The sequence below is a fragment of the Equus asinus genome, chromosome 21, assembly GCF_041296235.1.
Source record: "Equus asinus isolate D_3611 breed Donkey chromosome 21, EquAss-T2T_v2, whole genome shotgun sequence".
NCBI lineage: Eukaryota > Metazoa > Chordata > Mammalia > Perissodactyla > Equidae > Equus > Equus asinus.
In genome coordinates this window covers 28359594-28385855 of record NC_091810.1, presented here as the reverse complement: position 1 = coordinate 28385855, position 26262 = coordinate 28359594, and the positions used below count along the sequence as shown (strand labels likewise).

General features: G+C 41.1%; 1 long non-coding RNA gene across 1 annotated transcript; it reads left to right on the top strand.

Moving 5' to 3' along the window:
* The first annotated feature begins 5310 nt into the window (after positions 1 to 5310).
* On the top strand, positions 5311 to 26013 carry LOC123279594 (uncharacterized). Its single transcript, XR_006517751.2, has 3 exons — positions 5311 to 5618; positions 23280 to 23401; positions 25810 to 26013. It is a non-coding gene; the product is annotated as an uncharacterized lncRNA (long non-coding RNA).
* Positions 26014 to 26262: the final 249 nt, after the last annotated feature.

Genomic DNA, 26262 nt, shown 5'->3' with positions numbered 1-26262 from the left:
GTTGTTTATTCATGTGCTTGAAACACATTTATATTGTTAGGCTATTCATGGAATAAAACATTCGGATGAAAAAACAAACCAGCGAGCTTGCTAGTTGTCTTGAGGAAACAAAGGGAAGCCTCCTAGAGAGAAGGACATTTAACTCTTCTTGTCTCATTTCCTAATTAGAGAGCCCTGCTGACCGCTGTGGGCTGAAAGGGATTCCAGTGTCTGCATGTGAAAGTCATCTTGGCGGGGACTTGGAGTTTGCTGTCAGCGTCACAAAGGAAACCAGTTGCCCGATGCTTACTGGAATCACATGCAGAGTGCACAAAGTCAGTGCCTATAGCTACCTCTTCCCACTTTCTGTTTCAGACTCCTTTGGGGGTGTATGTCTTCATGGAGGGTGGGAGTTGGGGACTAATATCCACTAAGTACTGTGCTCAAGCACTCTACAGCCTTGCTACTCAATATGTGGTCCAGGGACCAGTAGCCTTGGCACACTTGGGAACTTGTTAGAAATGCACAATCTCAGATCCCACCCCTACTCAGTCAGAATCTGCATTGTCACAAGATTTCTGGAACATTTTTCACACATATTAAAGTTTGAGAAGCCCTGCTCTGCTGGGCACTTTATTTAAGCATTTCGTACCTTTAGGGAACAAGTATTCATGTCACTGTTACTTAAATGAGAAAAGAAAAGCTCAGGGTGGTTAAGTAACTTGGCCCAAGTTCTCAGCTAGTTGGTATCAGGGCCAGTATTTGAACTCTGTTGGGTCTGACTTCAAAGCTTGTCTATTTTCTATTCTCCCTCATTGCCTTCAGTTTTTCCTAAAGCTTAGGTTGCAGTGTGCTGCTTTCATTTCAGTGAGAGGAAACATGAGACCTGAATTTCCACAGGGGGAGACTCAGTGAGCAAGACTTGGAGGCCCCAGTAATGGTGGATCAAGTCCACTAGGCAAATTGAATGAAGACAGGCTCTCACAGGTAGGGGGCGAGCAGGGCCCAGCCTGAGGATCTGGGCTGCTCTCTGTGCGTACTCAGGCCATGGTAGTACGCCCTGGAAATATATCTGTGCATGCTGGAACGTTCCAGCCATGTCTGGCCCTTTCCTTCTTCCCCTGTCTTTGACGTTAGTGGTAGAAAAATCAGCATTTTCTTTCTAAGTCCTCTAAATAAAAGTTCATAAAGAGTGACCCTGAGGACTTAATTCAGCCCACAGATGGGCATTATTTGACCAACGTGATATTGACCCAGATAATGTTTTAATATTCTCCTAAAATTTGAAGTACCTGCCCACTCGTTTAAAAACTTTTCATTAAAGTATAATATATACACAGAGCACTACATAGATAAGTGCTCAGCTCAGTGAATTTTCACAAAGAACATGCCTGAATAATTAGCACCAAGATTAAGAAATAGAACATTACCAGCACCCTAAAATTCTGCTTGTGCTTTCTACACAAAGGTAAATGACGTCTTGACTTCTAATTGCCTTGATTAGTTTTACTCGCCAACATCAAAAAACTGGATGGTTTAACATAAAAATCTGAGATTTCTGGCTTCTCTTGAAAAACTGAAGCATTGATCAACATTGGGCTCATGTTCTCACAAGGCAACAATCAGCTGGAGACGAGGAAGGACTGCCTTCCTTAATAAGGCATTTCCTCTCCAGTTTGCCTCAGTCCCCACCACTCCCTATTACTCCAGCACGTAGAGCTAGTCACAACTGTCTTTAATCAATGCACCAGAAGCTAACAATAGAATTGAGAATTAAATGGAATTAAGTCAAAACAGTTCTTGTATTCTCCTGCTTCCTTCATTTACATTATATGCCTGGCCCATATAGGCATTTAAATTTGAGAGCCCTGCTTCGAGCCTGAGGATTCTCCATATAATTGTCAACCTCAGAGGGTCTCAAATACTTCTTCAGAATGGAAGCTAGGACAATCTTTTCCTACTCTCACAATTTGGCTTTGGGGGTGCTAAATAAGTGGTTAAATAGACTTGTCAAGGTTAGTGCAAAGGAATGCAGATTCAACTTCTTAACAGATTTTTTCCTTTTCCTCTGTTTGGCACAGCTAGGTGTTTTTATAGGGGGTGTGGGCGTGGTACAACCAAACACAGGAAGAAAGCTGGGCAGGTGATCAGGAATGACCACGTCCAGACCTCAGTTCTGAGGGCGGCTCTTTTGCTCTGCAGCAATAGTCGTCTCCTCTTGCTTAATTTGCAGCCAATTTATAAATTGGAGAAAAAAAATATTCTCATGAAATCGGTGTTGCTCTGGAAAACTCCAAGACAAAGGAAAGTAAACCAGGAATTGGGAAGGAGCTTTCCATATGAGGAAAGAACAGAAACAACAACAACAGTAATTGTATCATTTCCAAGTTGGAAGGGTGGGGTCTAAGACAGCAAAGCCAAAACCAGGATTAACATGCAACCCTTTTCTCAAGGCCCTACATCCTCTGCTGAGGGGAGCCCCATCGCACCTTAAGAAAACCACTTTGATTCCAATGAAAGGAAGGCTGCCCTATAATATAGGTATAGAATGATCTGCTAAGGTGATACAGGTTGAAAATAAGTTTAAGAAAGGTTTTGATGAAGGATCCGAGTCTAATAAGGGAAGTTACAGGCCAAAATTTCCAGCCTTGAGGTTCATGTCAGTGGGGACAGACTCGCCCTCCCTTAAAGTTCCCAGGTACTGAGAGATTAAATTCGGGGCTGGATATCTTCAACAAATGGTGCCGGGAAGACTGGATATCCATATGCAAAAGAATGAAATTGGACCCTTATCTTACACCGTACACGACAATCACCTCAAAATGGATTAAAGCCTTAAACTAAGACTTGAAACTGTACAACTACTAGGAAAAAAACAGGGAAAAAGCTTTCTGACATCAATCTTGGCAATGATTTCTTGGATATGACACCAAAAGCACAGGCAACAAAAGCAAAAATAGATAAGTGCTACTACATCAAACTAAAAAGCTTGATGGAAACAATTAACAAAGTGAAAAGGCAGAGGAAACAATTAATAACAAAATGAAAAGGCAACCCTCAGAATGGGAGAAAATATTTGCAAACCATATATCTGATAAGGAGTTAATATCCAAAATATATAAGGAACTCAAACAACTTATTAGCAAAAAAACCAAATAACCTAATTAAAAAATGAGAAAAGGACTTGAAGAGACATTTCTCTGAAGAAGACATCCAAATGGCCAACCTACGTGTGAAAAGGTGCTCAGCCTCACTAATCATCAGGGAAACACAAATTGAAGCCATAATGAGATCACCTCACACCTGTTAGGATGGCTATTATAAAAACAAACAAAAAATCCCAAAGATAACAAGTGTTGCCCAGGATATGGAGAAATTGGAACTCTTGTACACTGTTGGTGGGAATGTAAAATAGTGCAGCCAATATAGAAACCAGTATGGAGTTTCCCCAAAAATTAAAAATAGAACTACCGTATGATCCAGTAATCCCACTGCTGGGTATTTATCTAAAAGAATTGAATCAGGATCTTGAAGAGAGATTTGCACTCCCCTGTTCACGGCAGCGTTATTCACAATAGCCGAGATGTGGAACCAACTAAATGTTCATTAGTGGACGAATGGATAAAGAAAATGCGGTATATCTGTGATGAAATATTACTCAGCCTTAAAAAAGAAAGAAATTCTTCCATATGCAAGAGAATGGCTGAAACTTGAGGACATTATGCTAAGGAAGTAAGCCAATCACAGAAGGACAAATACTGCATGATACTACTTATATGAGGCACATAAAATAGTCAAATGCAGAGAGTAGAATGGTGGTTTCCAGGAGCCAAGGAGAGGGGGAAATGAGGAGTTGCTATTTAACTGGTATAAAGTTTCAATTATGCAAGATGATCAAGTTCCAGAGATTCGCCTACAGTTAACCCTACTGTATTATACACTTTAAAATGTGTTAAGAAGGTAGATCTCATGTCAAGTATTCTTTCCAAGACCAAAAAAAAAAAAAAAAAATTGGGGCCCAGATGCACCCTTTGTTCATAAGGAGGTTGAAAATAAATCCCTTGGTGAGGGGAGAGCAATCATCCCTCCAGGCTTGGCTGTATATTAATCAGTTTATGGATGACATCATGATGACGAAAGCCATAGCTAACATCAATCAAACACTTCCTGTGTGTGTCAAGCTCTTTGCTAGGCACCCAGCTGACATAGCTCACATAATTTCGAAATTGACCCTGGGAGGTAAACATGAGATTTCACATTTTACAGATGAAGAAATTGAGGCTAGGAGGAGTCGAGTAATGTGTCCAAGGTGCCAACCTAGTGTGTTCTAGAGGGAGTTGTCTAGTGCCAAAACCCTCTGCTTGTAAAAACTAGCCCTATCCACTCATCACCATTAAAGCAAGGTTTAGAGTTGGCCCCTGGGGCCAGCTCCCCTCCCCCTACTCTCTAATTGGTATGATAAAGAGATGGAGATTGAGTGTCAAGCTGGTGTGCCTTTAGCCTGGCTTGGGCTCTCCTTTGCCAAATGGCATCACATGGAAATTATGAGGTGTTGTCACAGGAATAATTGGCCACCCACCCAGGAGGAAGAAGGCGAGCTGTTTGCTGGTTGGGATCCAGGATGGGCTCTGCTCGATTCTCTTGGTAACTCTTACCAGCGAGTGTCTTTGGTACATTTTCTATTCTAGAAAGATTGCTGCTAAAACTATCTGGGTTAGGAATGTGACAGAATGCTGGCCCCCACGCATCTGGTATAGGAATAAACAGCCAAGCTGATTATCTCTATTCAAGTTTAAATAAAACCGTATGAGGAGCTCAGCTGGTCCCTCCCCCACCATCCCCACCTCATCTCTTGTGAAAGACCCGGCGAGTTTTGGAACATCTATTACAACAGAACTTTCTTTTTCCCACTCCCCTGAAAGGAGGCCCTGTACTCCCAGCTGTGTGCTGCGAATCAGCGTAGACCTCCAACTTTTTCCCAAATGTCTAGAGGCTAGAGAAACCCCAAACTTATTTCCGCCAAACCTCCTCTGAAATTTTAAAAGTGTGTACATTTTCTGAAATGTAATCGGGATGATTAGGATTCATTTGTGCTTTGCTCATCAAAGTTCTATTTTGCAAGAGCCATTTGATGTCAAGTAAGTTTTTTTAGTCTTCTGCCTCCTCCCACCGCCAAGTCTTTTATCTTAGAACCAGGAAGTCACATTTTGCCAGCCGACTATGAACTGTAACCACAAAAAGTTGGAGATTGGTTCAAAGCTCAGGACTCAGGAGGCTTGAATATGTTTTAATCTCGGCAGAAGGCATTCCTCACTCCTGCGGAGGGAATGTGCATCCACGGGGGCTGGTGGGGGCAGCTGTGTTATTGGTGACATGCTGGGGGGGTTGTTCTCACAGTCTGAGGGATGTGTGAGCAGAGCACTTGCTCTGGGAGGTACTGTACGGGGCTGGAAGAGGAGTGAGTTTCATTTTCCACTCGGATCTTGTGGAAGGAATCAGTCAGGAACCTCTCCCTCTTCCTTTACTCCCTCTCCCTGAGCTCAGATGTAAAAAGAAGGGTCACCGTTGGTTCTCTTCCACCGAGAAAAGAAAAGCTAAGCCACACTGAGTGTTCACTACAAACACTCAGAATCTAGCAGGTGAGTCTCTCTTAGTTTCATCTCCTTCCATCTAACCTTCTTTGCCCCTCAGTCTTATCCTTCCACAGTATAGAACCGTGTGAATTCCCGGGCACACCCTGTGGTTTTTTGTCTTCCTTAAAGACTTTGTACCTGATGTGCCTCTTTGTGGACCTTTCCTCCTCCCCTCAAGTCTTCCTGAAAGCACCTTGAGGCTCAGACTACTCCTTAAGGGTCACCTTTCGTGAAAGGCTTCCATTAAAGTGATCTCTCTCTCTATTGCTAAATCTTCCTTGACATCATTGGAAAGAGCTCATCACTCTCCTGTTTGTGTCACCTCCCTGTTTTGTATATTGGTCTCTGATAGCACTTTTCAAACTGATTAGAAACTTGTATGAGTCTGTTCAGCTTTCCAGACCAGTGCTGTCCAACAGAACTTTCTGCAGTGATGGAAATGCTCCACGCCCGCATTATGGTTTACTACCATATACCTATCCATTCTGGTAACTACTAGTCACATCTGGGGATCAAACACTTGAAATGTGGCCGGTGCACTCAAGGAACTGAGTTTTTAACTTTACTTCTTGTTAATTAATTTAAACTTAAATAGCTGCACGTAACTAGTGGATACCGTATTAGACAGCACAGCTATAGACTGTGAGCTTCCAGAGGAGAAGCCAGTGTATTACTTATTCCCTGTGCTTGGCGGAGCACCTGACGCGTAGTAGGGGCTCAGGCAACATTTACTGAATTCAACTGTCGTCTATACTTAGGACAATAATCCCACCAAGCGGATATTACTAACTGTGTAATTTCAACTTTATGCACAACAGAAACAAAACAAAACAAAGGCAAAATGCGTCTCAGTGAAGTTAAGTGATGGAGCCAGGATCTGAACCACAATCTGTTTAAAATAAATTCCCCATCCTTTCTGTTTCCACTGGCAGTGCTTTGGTACCTGGTGAGTAAATTCGTATGTAAGTAGTTGCACATACAAGATAGAAGGAGGCAACGTTTTATAGAACAGCTAATTGTCTCCATACAATTAGACATGCAAAGACTTGCTCATGCAAAAGCCAATAGAAAGAAAGAAAGAAAAAAACAAGTTGGCACACTGCTTATGTATCTGTAGTACTGTGCATGTATTTAGAGGATATATTAGCTAAATGGATCTCTTTTAAAAGAGTGTAACGTAAAAGAAAGGTTACAACAGCCAACAAATTGGGCAGCTGGTGTGCAATTTGTGATTGCTAACTTTCAAATGTTGATAGACTCAGAGTTTGGCAGATGAAGAGCAAAATGGTGGAGGTAATGCTGCCATCTACTGGTAACCATTCACAGTTAACTGGTGTTTCAAGAGCTTCAAAAAGATTCCAGATGCAGTGGGTAATCCGAGTTACCTATTTTCTAAATTTGATGTTACTTAGCCTTACACATTAAAAATAATTTCAAAATTATTCTAAACTTGAAGAAAAAAATTTCCATGCTTCAAAATTCCCCTTTTTGCAAATAAATATAACCATCTGGAGTTTTTCAACTCCCTCTCCGCCTCTTCCCCCTCTTCCTGCACCTCATTTAGCTGAATTGCCTGCTAAAACAATCTGATCATAGTTTTAGTTGGCTTTTCACGTTCTATCTCCTGACAAGTGACTGCATCAGGCTGCATTCTGACGGGACTACACATAATCCTGGACCTTTATCAGGTCCTGTAGAGTTTCTTCCTCTCTGGATCAAGTCTGTTTCCAGATCAGTGTTGAAGGCTGCACCTGAAGATATGCGGTTGGGCCAAACTTTGGGATTTGGAGATAGTGCTGATTCAGATGCTCCTAACCTAAAGAAATCTTAAGGAAAGCTCCAGTTATAACCAATTGGGGTAGGTTCACCAATACTGTCTGCTAGAAATCAGAATTCATGCTGCCATCTTGATCAGCCATAAGTGCCCAAAGGCAATATGGGATGTGGGATTTTGATATTCTGAGTTGGGCTCTCTGCAGAGGGATCTAGACTATATCTGGTGATTTTATAGTTGAGAAGCAAAGTACGTATCTCTCGGTCCCTACATGTATAGGTGGTTGGGAGTAAGGGAAGCAATATGAGCCTTGAGAAGTATATGAAGAAGGGAAAAGGAGCATTTCTACTGTCTTTGGTTCATAGACAGATTGTATACACAGATATGAGCTTCAGTGGGCTTTTAGTGACTGATGGTAGGAAGCCAACCACTGAGCTCTCCCCTCCAGGATCTAGCTGCCTTGCTGCGTCATTGCTCAACCTTCAAGCACCTAATCAGTCTTTGCTTTAAGCAGGTCCTTGGATATACTCTACTAGAGATGAATTACATACATTGCTACATCTTCATTAATTCACTGATTTAGTTATTCATTCAACAAACATTACGGAACACATACTATCTGGTATATTGCCAGGGACACAAAACAGAATGAGAAATGGTCCCAGTCTTCAAAGGATCCATTGCTTCATCTTATACAAACTGTATGTTTTTAAAGAGCAAGCTACATCAACACTTGTGTCTCAAAGACAAGCAGGCGTTATCCAGGGTAAAGGCGTTGGGGCAAGAGGCCAGAAAAAGGAAAACGGGCAGAGGGAACATTTTTACGTATGAGGAAACTGAGGCTAATGAGCAGCAAATCCAGGTCTGACTGTAGAGTTCAGCCAGCGTGGCTGTCTTCCAATCGAGGCCTGGGAATATACTGATTCCAGTGGTATCCAGTACGATTTTAAAAGAAGTTTTCATTTTGAAATGTCCATATACAGAAAAGAGTCCAAGCCATAATATACAGCTTAATAAATTATTATAGAGCATTTCCTTAACTACCACTGAGATCAAGGACTTAGAACATTGGCTGCCTCAGAAAATTCCCCTCTGGCCCCTTCTAATCAATGCTCTTCCTTCGTCTCCAAAGGTAACTATCACCCTGATCCTAACACCATATTTGTAGTACCCGGCTCTAAACTTTTCATGAATGGCATAATACTGTAGTATTCTTTTGTGTCTGGCCTCCTTAACTCAACATTAAGTTTCTAAATTTCATGTACGTCATTTGTAGCTTGTTCGTTTGCATTGCTGTAGGGTCTTCATTGCATAAATTTATTTATCTTTTATTGTTGATGGGCATTTGATTGTTTTCAGGTTGTGGCCATTACAACTCATGTTGCTAAAGATGTTTTCATCCATGTTTCTTGTTGTATGTGTGAATAAATTTGTTGGACATAGACCTAAGAGTAGAATGGTAGGTCACAGATGTGTGTAGATGGAACTTTGGTGAATAATACCCAACAGGTTGTCCAAAATTGTGAAACCAATTTAAGTTCCCACCTAGAGTTTATGAAAGTTCCAATTTCTCTATCCTCTGCAATATGTGGTCTGGTTAATCTTTTCAACTTCAGACATTCTAGTGGGTGTAGTGCTATCCCATTGTGATTTTAATTTGCATTTCCCTGATGACTAGGAATGTTGAGCAACATCGCATATGTTTATTGGCCATTTCCCCAGTGCTATTTATCAGATAGCCGTTTCTTGGCATGTATTTCAGGGTTAAGCGCCTTCAGGATGAATGCATATGATTCCCAAAGATAGTTCAGTGTTTTTTTGTTTCTCCAAGTGCATGGTTTTCATTATTTTTCTTAAGATAGCCACCCTCTAGATTTGTGGGACTCTGTTTTTTCTCAGGAAGTGGCTCTCTTGGGGCAAACTTTCTATATGTAGAGTTGGTCCAATAAATGTAGGAAGTCAAGGACAGAATGAGAGGAAAGCCTCTGAAGGCCCTTGGCTGGGTCACTAATGGTCTCTTGGATGTTTTTTGGTGAATGCTGGCCTAGACAGTATTTGTATTTTCCCACACATTCTCTGGGTAAAAGTCTCAATGGACATGTTACTGTGAATTTACGATGCTCTTTGAGGGGTTTGGGTTAGTTCTGTAATAAAAATTCTGGCATATGGAGACACACGTCTGGTTCCCACACATTTAAGGCTAGAGAGAGCATAGCTCCATTTTCTTGAGGTCAGCTTACTGATGTCTCCAAAGATAAAAGCTACCTTCTGATTGAAGGCTTGCTCTGAAAATATTTTTGGCACAGGATTTCCAAGTTCCAGTCTCCTGGGATGATCAAATTGAGTTCTGTTTTGTCTGTTGTTTTGACAAACTCACTTTGGCAGGGAAAAGGGTTTATTGCAGGCCTTTCTGCTTTAATTTCAAGATTTTATAATCAGAGGCAAGAAGACAGTTGTAATCAATGAAAACCATACACTCAGAATGCAGAGTAGGGTACAAATATACAGCAGAAACCAATAACAGAAATTGCAGCCTTGCTTTTGGGTTTTGCCAAAGGTTCCTTATACTAAGAGGCTTTCAGTCAGGTTCAGTCCATAACCTCTACTATTCTTAGCTTTTAAACTATAATAGAATGATAAGATTCTAGACTATTGTACCAATGTCATAATGTCCCCAGGCCCCCAAAGATATGGATGTTAACTATCCACAACTTTTTGAAGGAAAACCCTTTGTATTAGCCAGGATTTTGGCTGTAAGCGACAGGCCCTGACTACATGTAGTTATCCTAAAGAAGGGAATTTATCTAAAGAATATCAGAAGCTTACAGACTCAGTGGTAGGCTGGGGGCTAGACTTGGAAAATGGGCCAGAATCCAGAGAGCTGCAGAGGGCTGGGCATCAAGGACTACAGCAGGGGTCCCATGGCAGGAAGTTCAGCCTGTCATGATGCTGGACCCATTAATGTCCCTTTCCTGGAAAGTGCATCTGGAGCAGAGACACATGAAGATGAGTCTTGGAGTTGATTCATCTCATGGCAGCACCTGTGTGAATAAATGCTCCTTGATTTCTACCATCCAAAGGCTGGAACTGTCCTGATTCTTGTCTTTCCCTGTGCATTGTTGTACATCTCTTCCACAGATTCAGTGAATTACCCAGTATTCTTCCAATAAATGATTTCTATGGTTGTTGGCCAGAGTTTTCTCTTACTTGCAACCTAAGAACTCTAACAGAGGCACTAATGATGGTAGATGTGGTCCAGCCTTGTGTACTGCTATGAGAAGGATGAGGGAGAAAATACCTTTATGCTTTTAGTAAAGCCAGAAGGCTCATGAAGTCCAAGGAGAGGTCAGGCAATTGGCCTACTTCATATCTCCAACATATAAATTACTCCTTGCATTTACATATGAAGACCCTGGAGAGCAGAGTGCTTTGAGCATGGTCGGCCCTCAAAAGGTATTTGTTGAGATGGGCAAGAAATTAAATCATTGTTTTTGAAATCGGGGTCTCAGCAGCCCCAGGGACTCCCAGGAAGTGTGTAAGTGGTTACTGGGAGACAATGAGGAAGGGGTTTCCTCTGCCACCACCTTTATTCAGAACCCTTCTGCTATTATAATTTTATATACTGCATTTCAAAAGCATTGCACTAAATCATCATCGTCCATTAACACTTCATTTAAATTCATTTATTTAGAGAAGAGAAATGGATACTTATTGGGTTCCTACTGAGTTGCAGGCACTGGACCATCTCTTTACCTGTGTAATCCCATTTCTTCCTTATAATTGCCGAAGTCTTCAACTGTTGGTGATCATCCATTCATCACATTTACCAATAGGCTTTTCCCTTTTCTTCCTCATAGATTTTGCCATAAGTTTGTGTATTTTATTAGCTTCTCAACGGTCCAGATTTAGGTTGGGTTGATCCTCATTACTGTTTGTTTGTTAAAAAATTTTCCTAAGTTTTGCTCTTATCTTTATTGTTTCCTTCCTGGTCCTTACTTGAGTTTGCTCATTATTCTTTTTCCAGGTTCCTGAGCTGCACGTGTAGCTCACTGGCTTTCGGTTTTCCTTCTTTTTAATTCATGTTTTTAAGGTGATACATTCTCCTCCATGCACAGCTTCTACTCTATTATACATATGGGGTTTTTGATCAGTTTTTTCTAAATAGTTTTCTTTTGCTTTCTACTTTTACAAATTGTTAATAGGAGAATGCTTGTATTTGAGGGGATGACTATCCTCTTATACTGAGTTCTAATTTTATTGTGCTCTCATCAGAGAACACAGTGTCTGTGTGATGTAGATTCTTTAATATTTGTTGCCTCATGTATGTTGAATTTTCAAAAATCTATGTTGCATGTACTTTTGAGCAGAATTAAAAGCCTCATATTGTTGGGTGCAGGGTTCTAAAGAGGACTCAGATCAAGCTTGTTAATTGTGTTCATAGCATTTATATCCTGATTAGTTTTAGCTCTTGATAGAGAACTTTCTGAGGGAGCTGTGCTAAATCTCCCTCAATGATCGCAGAATGGATAATTTCTCTTTTTAGTCCTACCAATTTTTGACATATATTCTGAAATTCTGTATGTGAGTACAGGTTCTCAAGAGTTACATTTTCTTTTTACTATTACATAACATCCTTATTTACACTTAATCATTCTCTTAGCCTTGTCTGTATGGTGTGATATTCACATTTCCTACAGAGCTTTCTTTTGACTAGAGTTGGCCTTGTATGTGTTTTTGTATTGCTTTAGTTTCAACTTTTCTATGTCATTGTTTTACATGTGTCTCTTGTAAACTATAGATTTTATTTTATTAATCAATTAATTTTATCTAAACCTGAGAACCTGTGCCTTTCGACTGGCAAATTTTGTTCATCTATATTATTATGATTCCTAACAGATTTATTTGTATCACATTTCTTTGAGCTTTCTCTTTACTATGATTTTTTGTTGTTTTTTCTTTCTGACTTCTCTTAGACTGGTTGAGAGTATATAGGTTTATAGCAGAAGTGGGATTTGTTCTTCATGTTACTGGAACAAGTGGTCCCCTAACTTGAGTGTGTGCCAATACATACAAGCGATAAGTGGCTCCTCCCCAGCGGCACTCACACTTTCTCTGCACAACCCTTTCAAATGGCCACAGGAAGGTTATTTCATTTGGTTGTTTCTTCATTCTTTTGTTCACCCATTCATCCATCCATTCATCTAATACTGACTAAGGGCTACAATGTGCTAGGTTCTGTACCAGGTGCTGGATGGTCCATGTTGAATAAAATAGATGTGATTTCTGCCCTCCTTGGGCTTATGGTCTAGCAGGGGAGACACTTAATGCACACATATGTACATAATTACAATTTTTTTAATGAGCTGTAAAGGAAATGGTTTGGGTGCAGTGAGAGAAAACAATGGAATAGGGTTTCCTCCAACCTGGTGGCTGGGCTTTTTGAGGATGAATTTAAGTTAATGCATATGCAGCGTAGGGGATGCAGGAGAGTCGGGTAACTGTCCCCCAGTATATATTCTTCCCTTCTTCCTTAGCAATAGGAGCCCACATTTTAGCTGGGCAGAGAGACCACCCAGAATAAGCAGTGTATATGGCAGCCTTCCTTGAAGTTGGAATGACCATGTGACCAGAGTCTGGTCAAAGGGATATCAATGGAAGTGGTGTGTGCAACTTCTGGGAAGTGTTTTAAAGGAAAAGTAATGATCTTTTCATTTTCTCCTTCCAGTTACCTAGAATAAAGCCATGACAGCTAGAATCAGAGTAGATATCTTGGATCATGATGTGAACTTGAGAACGGAGGCCCAGAATAGTGGAGCAACAAGATACTAGGAGTCTGAGTTACTGGAAATGTAGAATCCCATTCCAGGCTTGGATTACCCACCTGGACTTTTCCATGACAAATAAATATAGTTCTACATTTTAAACCATTGCTACTTTGATTTTTGGTAAACTTGCAGCTGAACTCACAGAGCATTTCAGACCCAGGGAATGGAATTCTCTAGAGTAGTGACTCTCAGACTTTAGTGCTCAAAAAAAAAAAAAAAAAAAAAAAATCACCTGGAGAGCTTGTTAAAACGCAAACTTCTGGATCCCACCCCCAGAAATTCTGATGTGGTAGGTTAGGAATAGAACCTGAGAATTTGTATTTTCTATAACCTCCCAGATGATGCAGAAGACCCTTAGGCCATATGCCATATGCCTTAGGTCTTAGGCCATACTTGGAGAAACGCTGTTCTTGTGCTCTGAGGCAGGCAAGAGTTGGGCACATTCAAGGAACTGAAGCCAGCCTAGTTTTAGAGGATATTGGGAGGCATGGAATAAGGATGGAGAGGTAGGCAGAGGGCCAGATCATGCAGAACTTTGTAGGCTAGAATAAGGAATGATATTCTTCAAAGTGCAGTGAAGAATATTGAGCAGGGGAGTGCCAAGATCTGATTTAAGTTTCATCAGGTCGTTCTTTACTACATGGAGAACGGACCACAAAGGACTAGGATGCTATATCCGTAGTCAAGGCCAGAGACGCTGGTGGCTTGGTCCAGGGTGGTAGCAGTGGAGACGGATTCAAGATATATTTTGAAAGTTAAGAATAAGTACTTTGCTGATGGATTCAATGTGTAGAATAAAGGAGGAGGAGGAATCAGAATGATTCCCAGGTTTTTGTCTTGAGCGAATGGGTGGAACCTTCACAAGATACACTAAGCAGATTCCTCTGCCACTGACCACAAGCCAAAGTTTTTAGGGATGGTAGTCCGCCACTCCTATTGTGGCACTTTCAGAAGATGCCAACCTTTCAGATTATCCCTCCACCCCAAGCTGTTCATTGCAATTGCCCAATAAGCCTCTGGGTGGATCGACCTCACCCGTTTGACTTCTGTTCATAAGCACTTGTGCCTTAGATGTGGTTTGCAATTATTCTGTCTGTTTTCCAGCGATGATCTCCAGGGTTTTGTTTGTGTGTGTGTGTCAGTCTTCCCTTTGGCAGGACACATTGTGATTCTTCAATCTTAGGGCACAAAGAGTTCTAAGCAGCCTATAGTTCTGGAGGTGTCTGGATGTCTTGGCCAAACTGTACAAATGGCTTGTTTTCTAGCACATTTCAATTATAATTCACTATGAAATGACTTTCACAAGAAGAATCATTTAGCTTTCTTTAGACTTACCTCCTATAACTTCCTGATGCTCATAGAATAATGTCCTAAATCCTTAACAAGGCCCTCTATGATCTGATCTACCTACTGGCTTGGCTACTCTTTCCCCAATTTCTTTCCACTTTAGCTACACTGAACTTCCCTCAGTTTACACACTCAGCTTTCTTTCTCCTGCCTTGAGGTCTTTGCGTAAGCTGTTTACTATTTGTAGAAAGCCTTTCCCCATTGGTAACCTGGCTGACTCTCAATTGCTCAGGATTAAGCTGGAATAGATAACCCTTCCTCAGGGTTACTGTTTGTGTCTCCTCCATCCCTTTCCATGCCTCTAGATTGGGTAGACCTTATTAAATGCTCCTGAGGCTTCCTGAACAGTTATTTTGCTAATTTACCATAATTTAATTAATTATCGATAGGCACTTATCTTATTCTTACTGATGACTTGTCTCCTCTAATGGTCTATAAATGCTATGAGGGCAGAGACTCAGTCTGCCTGGTTCCCTTCTGTGTATCCCCAGGGCCTGGCATACAGCAGGTTCTCACTAAATATTTGCTGATTCACTGATTGATTTCAACAATTGGGATACACTTATTCTTTAACTCTAGGAAGAACCGTCACAGGCTTTTAACAGCTCGGATTATTTGAAGCTCCAAAATCACACGCTGATCTAATTTGTATTCCAGTACATTTAGTGGGCAATGTCATACAGCTTCCCCAATTTCTATAATACTGTTTTCGTCTTTTATTTCCAACTTCAAACTTAGATTTCTCTTTAAAAAAAAAATCTATGTGCAGACAAATTATTTCTCTGTTTTCTTTCTTAATCAATTTCAACAGAGGGTTCTCTTTTGTTCAAAATTTCTTTCCCTCATTCCTATTTCTCCTCCCTTTTACCATATGGACTTTTTGGACTTTATTTTGGATTTCCTTTACAGTTAAAACACTCAATTCTCAAATACTGTCCCCTACTTCAAAAGAACCAGGAGGAACATTTTCTACAAGCTACCCACCCATTCCGTGGTTGTTTTCCAGCTCCCTAGATCAAAGTCAACTGCCTCTATCTTCAGATTGTAAAATTTCTCTAGCTGGGAGGTTTTCTGCTCTGTGTACTTTTAAGACATTTTGTAAGCATTAATGACATGCTACAGCATTTTGTAGAGTACTATAACAGAGAATTACATATTAGAGAAAAATTAAAGCCAACAAGCCTGTAATCAGGCCTTAGGAGAAATGCTGAATATCGCAAATGCATTTTGGATTTCTGTAAAGTTCAGCTTGGCATTTATATGGGGTTCCAAATAGTATCTCTCTCATCTTAATGATCACCCCAACTCATGTCCTCTGGTTTTCCATTTTGCAGAAGAAATCAGCAAAAAGAAATTTACAGATCAAGTCAGAACCGGTAGAGCCAAGAATAGACTTTTTGCTGTCTCAGTCTATTTTTAAAGTGAAGAGTAAGACCTTTAGTTACTTAATCTTCCAAAATGGTTGACATGATTAGAATGTCAACTAAAATCCCAAATTCAAAATGAAGAATGAGCTAAAAGAAGTTAATTTGTTAAATCAGTAAGTGACAAGTCCTCCGATTGGCCCTCTATAGGCGTTTTTATTCAATACTCACAACGTTCCTGAAGAAGAGAATTATCTCCGTATGGAAGGTGAGAAAAACAGGTTCAATAATTGGGTAACTTGCTTCAGATCTTCTAATTAGAAAACTGTGAGTCTGAGACAGACACCTGCATCTGAATGTTTCATCATTTGTGCTCTTACTAAGACAGGAATAATTCAGACCAAGCGTCTGCCCTCATGGAGCTTATATTCTTGTGGGGGATGAGGAAGAAAACCATGCATTGACAAGATGACCCCAGGGACCTAGGTGCTGGGAAAAATATCAAATGGGACAAAGCAGAGAAGAGTGACCTGGTGTGGGTAGTGGGACTAAGGAAAGACTATTTTATATTCATTTAAAAAATTCTTTAAAATTTTCTTTGTTATGGAAAAATTCAGATATACAAAGTAGAGAGTGTAGTAAAACAAACCCCCAAGTAACCATAGGCCCCTTCAACAATGTCAGCTCATGGTTGTTTCCTCTCTATCTCCACCGATTCTGCCTGGCTATTTCATTTAAAAGTATTTCGTGATGTATTTCCAAAAGATAAAAACCCATTTTTTTCTTTTTATACAAAACCGCTCCTCCATTATCACACCTGAAGAGAAGTTAATAATTTGTGGTGTGATTTTAGATTTTAGGTTTGAGGGAAGGCCTATTGGAGGAGGTATATTTTGATGAGATCCAAGTGAAACAAGGAGCCAGTCCTGAGAAACTATGGGGGAAGTATCAAATTTTTATTTATTTTTTGTTTTACTTTTTAAAACACATTTAAAGACTTACTAGCCAGAGGGGGAAAATTGATTCGTCCAAATCAATTCTTTTTTCCTTGTCAAACATAAGGCTTACAGAAAATTTCCTACAAAGGAACAGAAAATCTATGCTTTTGGAGTTAGATATGTTGGAATTTTTTTCCTTGCTCTTCAGATGACAGATGGATATAGCTGAATCAATGAAGGAGTGTACTTGCCCCAAATGTACAACATAAATACAGAAACCATGAACAGAAGACTCACAACCAATAATGGAAGAGAGCCAGTGCTGAGCTCCAGCGCTTCTGTGTAGAATCGTACATTTGAGAGACCAACAAGGTGTTTTGGCCAGCTCCTTGTTCCATAGCTGGCCAGGCTTTAAATCCTGCTGCCTGGCTTTTTCATTATTTCTCTCTCTCTCTCTCTCTCTTTTTTTTTTCTTCTCGTTTTAATTACTCTGTTGAGGTCATATTAGTTTATAACATTGTATAAATTTCAGGTTTATCTCATTATATTTCGGCTTCTGTAGACTGTATCGCATTTGCCACCATCCATCACCATCCATATGTGCCCCTTTACCCCTTAACCCTCTCCCCACCCCCTTTCCCTCTGGTCATTATTTCTTTTTTGAATATCCACTTAATCAAGTCTTTCTCGAACCGAGAGACCAAAATACTCTTAAAAAACCGTTGGATTACTTCTCACTGCTTTGAGAAGCATCTCTGTGCTTACTTGTTTCTTCCGTAGATGAAGATCAGCCACACACAGAAGCAGCATTAATGTCCCTTTGCTGGCAGTTCCGTCCAACGTCCCCAGGCAGGCGTTTGGCCAAGCCCGCCTCTGCCCACTTGAAATTCAAACCCCTGGAGTAGGTCTCAGTGCCACCTTTGTCCAAAACCCTCAAAAGTCTCAGTCCTTGTCAATTTGCCTTGAAATTATAAAGGGACATGTTAGTGTGAGGAAGATAAACTGTGTTGAAATAACATTCAGGGCGGTTGTTAAATAAATTCAGGAAAACCAAGACATTCACTGTTCAGCTGAGGCTCTGTCCTCAGCTCACCTCCCAGGCAAGAAGTTGGCAGAGAAGCCCGTGCTGAGCGCTGACCCTCTCAACTACTGACTCAGCTTTCAGGATCTTCAAGGGCTATTTTACTTAAAAATAATGTAGCTTACCAACTTTTAGAAGACTTTCAGCTACTGTTCCAGGCATCCACAGAGGTGTACTTAAAGCTTTAGCTTAAGAAACTTTTAGGTAAGATGAGAGAATCTTGGGTCCATTTCCTACTCCAGCGATTTTGTTGCCATAAGGCCTTGGCAGATCACGGGACCTTCCTGAACTTTATTTTCCACATCTGCAAAGTGGAAATATTCAGATTTGGGGTTGTTTTGAGGATCAAATAGGAGGCACGGGAAGATGCTTTGAGAACTAAAAGGCTCAATGTGATGTAAGCTTTTAAAATCAGAAAGACTCTGAGGAGCGATGCAGCCACATTTTGGGAATGAGGAGGGATATGTTTGAAGCCTGCAGCCCAACTGGATTTAAAAGAAATTTACCAGGCACTTACTCTGCATTTAGCATGCTTTCCCTGGTGCCAAAGAGCTTGAGGTGGGGGTGAGAGTGATGGGAAGACAAGAAGCACACAAACAGAATGATTAAACAGCCATACACTGCACTATGCTTCTTTGAGTAAAGTTAACCTCTCTATGCCTGGGATTCCTTATTCACAACCTGGGGACCATGATAAGACCTGCCTCATAGAATTCTTGTGCAGATCAAAAGAGGGAGAATGGACAAAGCATTTAGCACAGTGCCTGGCACACAGAAAGCTCCAGAAATTTTATCTACTTTTTATAAGCCTATTTAAATTTCTCTCCTCAATAAAGGCAGTAAAGTCCTGATATTTTTTCCTCTCTATCAGCTTTAAGAAGAGTGGGTTTTTTCTTTCTCTAATAAGAGCCATGAAGGTTTCTGAACAGGAGTAGCTGCCCAAGATTAACCTGGCAGCAGTTTGGGGAGAGAATGGAATGAGGTAAGGCAGTAGTTAAGAGGCCTATTAAGATGTTATTTTAATGATCCCCGAGAGGGAGGCATGGAAAATGTGATTGAGAAAGATGATAAATGATGAAGTCAGGGCTCACAGAGGGTAAGAGGGGCTAGGACCAAGATTTCAGGACAGGGTGGTATACATCCACCACCCTTTCTGTCCATCTCCTCTCTGCGGACCAGAGCAGACAGCACCATGCGGTCATGGCAGTCTTTCCCACTGAGCAAGCACAGTAGGGGTCATTGCTACTGGCTCACACTTGGCACACTCCGTGTGCCCTCTTTAGAGATGGAGGGGTTAGTCTGAGAAGGGAAGAGCAGGACTTTTTGGAAGTAGGAGCTAAGCAAGAGAGGGAGGGTAAACACACTGAGCAATCTGAAGATGGAAATGGCTGGATAATCTCAACTGCCTGTTCCGTTAGGAACTTGGCTTAGGATTTGAGCTCAAGGGATAGCCATGGGGTGGGAGCAGCTGAGGTGAGGAGCAAAGAGAAGATTTTGACCAGTCTCTGCAGAAAAATGTTGACAAATATTCTTTTCAGTGATTATTGCGAGCTAGGCACTCTGCTAGGTGCTTTGCTTGTCCTTTTTCATTTAATCCTTCCAGTAACTTTATGAAGTTAGTCATATTATTATGATTACCTCCATTTTGTAGATGAGGAAGCTGAGATTAAGTCACCCAAAATTACTTAGCTTGTAAAAGGTCAAACCAAGATTTGAAACATGGCAGCATGACTCTAGGGCCCAAGTGCTGTATGACTCTGGGGCCCAAGTGCTGTGCTGAACTGAGCATTTTGAATATATTAAGGAATCGAGAAGTAGATAAAACTCAAGGAAGGAGAAAGCGCAGTGGATTTTGCTTTCATACCCAGGACTTAATATTTATTTATCTAGTCTCAAAAATATGTTTTTATAGCAGTCAAAACTGAGGGAAACTGGAACCACTTCTTCTTCACCAACTAGGGACAGAAAGCTTTAAACCTGTCCCTGTTAGATAAGGAAAAAGAATAGTTCTGTATATGTCTGAGGGAGAACCAACTGTAAATGCGACAATGAAAAGTTGTCTTTTCAGTAACAATCTTTTTGAAAGTTACCTGCTGATTGCCGACATATGGTAAGAACAAGAGAGTCCATTTGTGTATACGTATACGGAAACCTCCCCGCCTCTACGACGTTGTCTAGCCATTCTGCTAAAAACAGCTGGAAACTACACGAGGAATCATCTAACCAGGGAGCAGCGCAGCAATTGCTTAGAACGGTTTGGTTGTCATATCGTATTCTTGTGACTCATTCTTATTTTTTGCTTTCAAATTTCATTCTAATGAACCATTTAGTGGTCTTCATAGTGCAGCTTATTTATGCCTCATAGAACAGGAGGATTTTGTAATCAGATGTGATTTTTTTTAATGTGTAAATGTGTCTGCTGTCCAAAAGCCACACACTACTGGGGCAGTATCATTCCACACCCACAGCTCCATTAAATAAGACAATTTACTGATAGACGGCGGCTTTCAAAAACATTCCCTTTCTATTCATCAGTGCCTAACATTCATGCACTCAAATGTGTATTTATTATATAGTTCATGCCTTTGAGGATTCATTTTTTGTTTCATGTTTCTTATCAGTGTCAATTGTAATCAATTACCTGTATAAAATGATGGAAGAGTTAATTTATGACATGATGACACACAGTAGATAACAGCATTTCTATTTAGAATTGAACAAAACCCCTGTATTAGTTTTCTGCCAGTGCCAAGAAAAGGCTCTGGGGATAGAACCAAGATGAAAAAAGCATATTTTCTTTTTCTTAGCCTCTTTCCTAACTAGTTCAACTTTTAGAAATAACACTGGCTAGCCAATGAAAACACTTCTTTGATAACGCCTAAGAATTTAAGATAAAAAACAGCTGGGCAGGTTTTTTTACACAAAAGGAAACAACTTTGAACTACATAGACAATGTCGTTTAAACCCAAACAGATGTGGTTTAATCTTGTTTTTGATCCTCTTGTAGATTTTTCTCAAAACGCCTGCATATGCGTAGAAATGATGACTTTCAGATGTTTGAACATAATTTGTCTCTGTTAGAATATCACCTTGGTACATATATCATGTACACCAAATCCTCCCAGCCTTTGAACGTGGACAGCAGGGTACCAGGGAGAATTTATGTTGGTCTTTTGGTTTTGCCCACCAATTCTATAAGAAATTGAAAGGGGAGAAAAAAAGCAATGGTGTCCGCATACTGTCATTTCCAAAACAAGAGTCACATGTGTTCTCCATGACTTCACTAAATCATGCTGATGGTTTTAGATCCTAACACTTAGATATGCTTTTAAGATGAATCATATCATGTGAATGCTCTAAAAATAACACACACGGTTCATTTGTGCACCATTCCGTGTCCCCACTGATTATTATCCACTTATCATACGATATCCTCATATATTAAGGTTTTCCCATCCTATTGCCAGAAGAAGAAACCACTGGAGCAAAACTATTTTCAAACATGAAATGTCTCAGTTAGACTGTAAAGGCAACAACTAAAATATACTCAGATCCACTTTCAACTTCAAAGGCCATTAAAGTTGTTACCTCAGGCATTAGCCAAAAGATGGAAGGGAGGCTTGTACAGATAGAAATTTTATATAGTTTCTTCCTTTTCTTCTCCCCTCCTCCCCCCAACTTGAATGAATATCATGAGGAAGGGAGTGGGGAGAGTCTGTGAAACATGTGGAGAGACTTAAGGTCACTAGCAGGAATCGAAAGGAAAGAGAACTCTCGGGGCAGAAGGCACTGGGTACTTCACACCCAGCACCATCAAATGACCTTGGGGGAGCACAGGGACAGCATTGCTCCAATTTATGCTTTCCTTCAAGACACCTCCTCCTTGGTTTCTACAATTTTCTCCATAGTCATATCCCTTGAGAGTATTTAAAAGACCACATCTGGAGAAGGAGGAAATGAGATGCATATATTTGTTGGCAAAATTTTGAAAAGAGTGTGTGTGGTATGTCATATGGGGGGAGTAAATAGAGGAGAGACGGGGGTGAGGTGGGCTGATGGGAGTGGTGGATTTGTGCTTGATCATTGGGAAATTAGCCCAATGGCTTCATCAAAACACAAAAGAAGGGCTCAATTTACAAGTGGTCAAACATTTTCTAGAACTCTGTTGGCTCTTTGGCAATAAACTGTTGTTCTGTGTAATATCTTACCCCATCGAAACCCTCCTTGGGGTGTAAGTGCAATGTGAGGTCATTCTGAGCCACAATCTCATCTACAACAATACTCTGGCATTATAGGCGAATACTCATTATTTGAAAAATGCAGTTCTGTTTATACTGTTGGAGTCTCTAAGTCCTTTTCATTATCCATTCGTGCTGTCTGTCTGGATGTGTTTCCTGATCTTTGTGTGAGGAAGTTGCCCTTGCTCAACATGACTCAAAAAGAAAATATTAGACTCCGATGCCCTGTGTGTTATCATGATTCCCATGCCAGGGGTTTCATGAATGATATTTCCCACCGAGAATTATAGTAGCTGCCAAGTGATGCTGGAGGCGGCTGCTGGCCTGATTATAGAGCAGTGAGTCAGAGTTGCAGAGGCTTCGCGGAGATGCAACCGACTCCTGGGGAAGTGGGCAAGAGACTGAAGCAGGAACAGGGGAAAGAAGCACACCGCCTTCACCAAGGGTTGCTTGGGTCCTGAGCCAAGAGGAAGAGGAGCTAAAGACCACTGCAATTCCCTGCAGTGAATGGTTTTAGGAGTGGGAAAGGGAGAAGGGAGAATGAAGGTGTTGTATGTGACACGCTAGAAGGCAGTCGAAAAAGATGGAGAAAAGTCAGCAGATTTGGGAACCGCAGAACTGGGTTCTAGTACTGGCACTCATTCACTGTGTGACTGACAGATTATTTTCATTTTTCTTATATACCTAGTGTAAAATAAAAAAGCTTGGATGTCTTCTAAAGATCCTTCCAACTCCGAAAATGTTCTGAGCATAGCAGTTCTTTGTCACTACTTAGGATGCTACGAACACATTTAACTTGTACTGTTTCAGCTACAGGTGTGGTAGAACAGAAATGGGGTCTAGGGGACAGAAGGGTAAAGGGAGACAAAGACCAAGACAGAACAAACACGTAACGGAAGCATTCTGGCCGCCTTCAAGTCAGTGCGGTCCTGCCAGTGTGACTTAGAAAAGACACAAATCTCCATCTCCTACATTTGGTCTCAGATGCCAGGAGCCTCCCAGCCTATGAGCACACTGCTGAGAAATGCTAGCATTTACACAGACTAGTGCTAAACATTATAATGGCTTACATTTTTATTATTGTTTTTGGTACAACACAGGCTCTAATGCAAGCCAGGTACTTCATCTGATGCTCAACCAAAGAGTCGTGATGCTGTGATGCTGGAGGAAAACCTAGCTGGGTTAGGCTTGCAGAAAATGTCTTCCTGAAGAGCCTTCGAGGGTAATTCAAACTCTATGTGTTTGTGTGTGTGTGAGGAAGGCTGGCCCTGAGCTAACATCTGAACCAATTTTCTTCTATTTCATGTGGGATGCCACCACTGTGTGGCTTGATGAGCAGTGCTAGGTCCGTGCCCGGGATCCAAACCCATGAACCCCAGACAATCAAAGTGGGGTATGCAAACCTAACAAGTATGCCACCAGGCTGGCCCCAAACTCTATATGATATTTTTGCCTCATGTGCTGACCTTAGGAATGTGGCACTGCTCTACCTACTGCATATGCCTCTTGGCCTTGTGGGAATCTCTGTTGTACCTTGGGGAGCATCGTAAAGAGATGCTCCAAGAAGCGAAAAAATGGTGAGATCATTAAGTCCATCATCACCTTGGAGTCTGTGTGGAAGGTGATGACAACAACACAAATAACTAATTTGTTTTGAGTGCCTTCCATGTGCCAGGTACCATGTGGAATGTTTTACACATATTCTTTTCATTTACACAACAATCTCATGATTCATTCAACAGCTAACTCATTTTATTGCCCACCTACTAAATGCCAAAAGGTCTTCTAGACTCCAGGGAGATAGCAGCAAACAAAACCAAATAAAGCTTCTGCGCTCATAAGGTTGAATCCTGGAGGCTGTGGGAGATGATAAACAGATAAATATCTATGATGTCAGGTGGTGGTAAGCACATGAAGAAAAAGAAAGCAGGACGAGGGGATAGAGAATGCCAGAAAGAAAAGTGGGTGCTACTTAAACAGGGCGGTCAGGGAGCCCTCTCTGCTGAAGTCAAAGAAGCAAGAGACAGAGAGCCAGGTGCCTCAGCAGAGAAAGCCACCATATTGCCTTTTCTGTAGATGTGGAGACTGAGCTTCTCAAGGTCTCTTCGTTAATAGGCTATGATGATCCCACTAGATGCCAGCGCAGCATCTGCTTCACATTATCAAGGATGCAGGTCGGAAGAGAGCTGTGACTACAAGAGGCCAGCAGGTCTGGCACTAAAAACTGCAGAGTCTTTTAAAAACACACCACTGCTTTGTCCGTACTGTGATTGATCGGGTTGGTTTCTCCCTACTCTACTGAATTAGCAGAATTGGCAGGTCGTGTTGGTACTACAGAGAAGAGGTGTCCATTTTCCCAAATGTTTTCCCCTTATCTTACCCATTGCTGAACCTCAGGCCATGAGCAAAGGGTCAATGAAGCGTGGTTTTCAGACAGTGTTCACAGAGTGACGGGGGTTCCTCTGTCACTGAGGCTTCAAGGACTTCTGTGGGAGATGACAGGGAGGGTCAGTAGTTAGAGCTCCAGGCCACCCACCCCTGCTTTAACCACAGCAGCAGTGAATTTATCTGTCTTATGTACTGGGGCTCTGAAAATGAGATTTCTGGGACCAGCACAAAGGTGGAAAAAGATATTAAAGCTCTGGCTCCTTGTGAATAGTAAATAAAGACATTCTTGGAGCCATCTTAAAAATTTGGGTTTAAATGCAAGGTTTCTTGAAAAGTTCTCAGCGGAATTAAAACCCTAGTGGATAGTTTTAACATTCTGAGAGATAACTGGTGTGTGTGAGTGTTCTATTGGATGAGAACACCATCTGATCTGCGGAACCGTTTGGCAACGCTGATCAAAGATTTGGAGAATGCACGGAGGGAGACCACTGTGTGTCTATCTTTTCTCTCTCCTCTTTCCTAATGCATATGGCATACTCTGTTTGCTCACACACAAACACACAAACACACATACACGTATGGATGGCCTGAGGTTTAATTTTTATTTTGGACAGTTTTTTTTTTTTTTAAGATAAAAATCAGGTGAGGAGGGGCTTCTTCTACTCTAAACATTTCAGAAAATGCATAAAATTTCCGTGGTAATATTAGAAGTCTCACCCATCAGTTGAATAAATAGAAGGAAGAACTGGAGAGAGATTTTGAAGGCCAGAGTTTGGTGTCTAATTCACAGTTGTTAGAAAGATTGTTTCCTCATGATTTCACTATTTGTTGCTGTTTGGTTAAAAAAATAAGGACTATCCAGGGCTTATAGATAGATGCCTCTGGCTGTGGTGGTTGTAGTGGGATTGTTTGTAAGTATGTTTGCATGTGTGTGTGGTCTCTGAGAAGAAAGACCTTTCTATCTCCCAGTTGTTTCCGAAAGGCCTATTAGAGCAGGGCATAGTCATTGTTTTCCAGTGTGAATTTGCTCTTGCCTCCTTTTAGTAACAACAACTCACTCATTCTCAGCAAGTCACATGGCTGCCAATCAGAAATACAGAAACGCTTCCTGGTAGCTGGATGAGGCCTTGAGACCAAGCTGTCCCAGTGGAGTAAGAGCAGAAGTAGTGGTGGACCTTTTGAGATGCCTCCTTAAATGCAATTTGTTTCCTCTACACTCTCTCTCTTTCTTCTTCCCATGAGCTGGACCTTGGATGTGTGGTGTGAGCCACCTCTAATCAGAGGATGACAGAGCCACACGGGAAAAGGAAGAAGGAAACAAGAGGCTTGGATGATTTCTTGGAGAGGAGCTATCTACAACCTGGACCACGTGCCTGCCTCTGAAATACCTCAAGAAAGAGAAATAAACTCTTGTTTTGTTCAAGCTGCTATGTTTTTGTTGCTGTTACTGCTTTGTTTGTTTCTTTGTTTTAGTAGTTTACTTTATACCCCAAACAATAACCTACAGGATATAAGAAAAGATTAAGAGTTGACTTGGATCCAGATTACTGAATTTTTGAATCCTGTTATCAACTGGCCACCTACTACCCTTTTAGATCCAGAAGTGAATTACATATGTAGATGAGGGTTTGGCCTCAAACTTGGGTCCTTTACTGAGCTTGGATGCATCATGTAAAACAGATGTTACAAACTCAG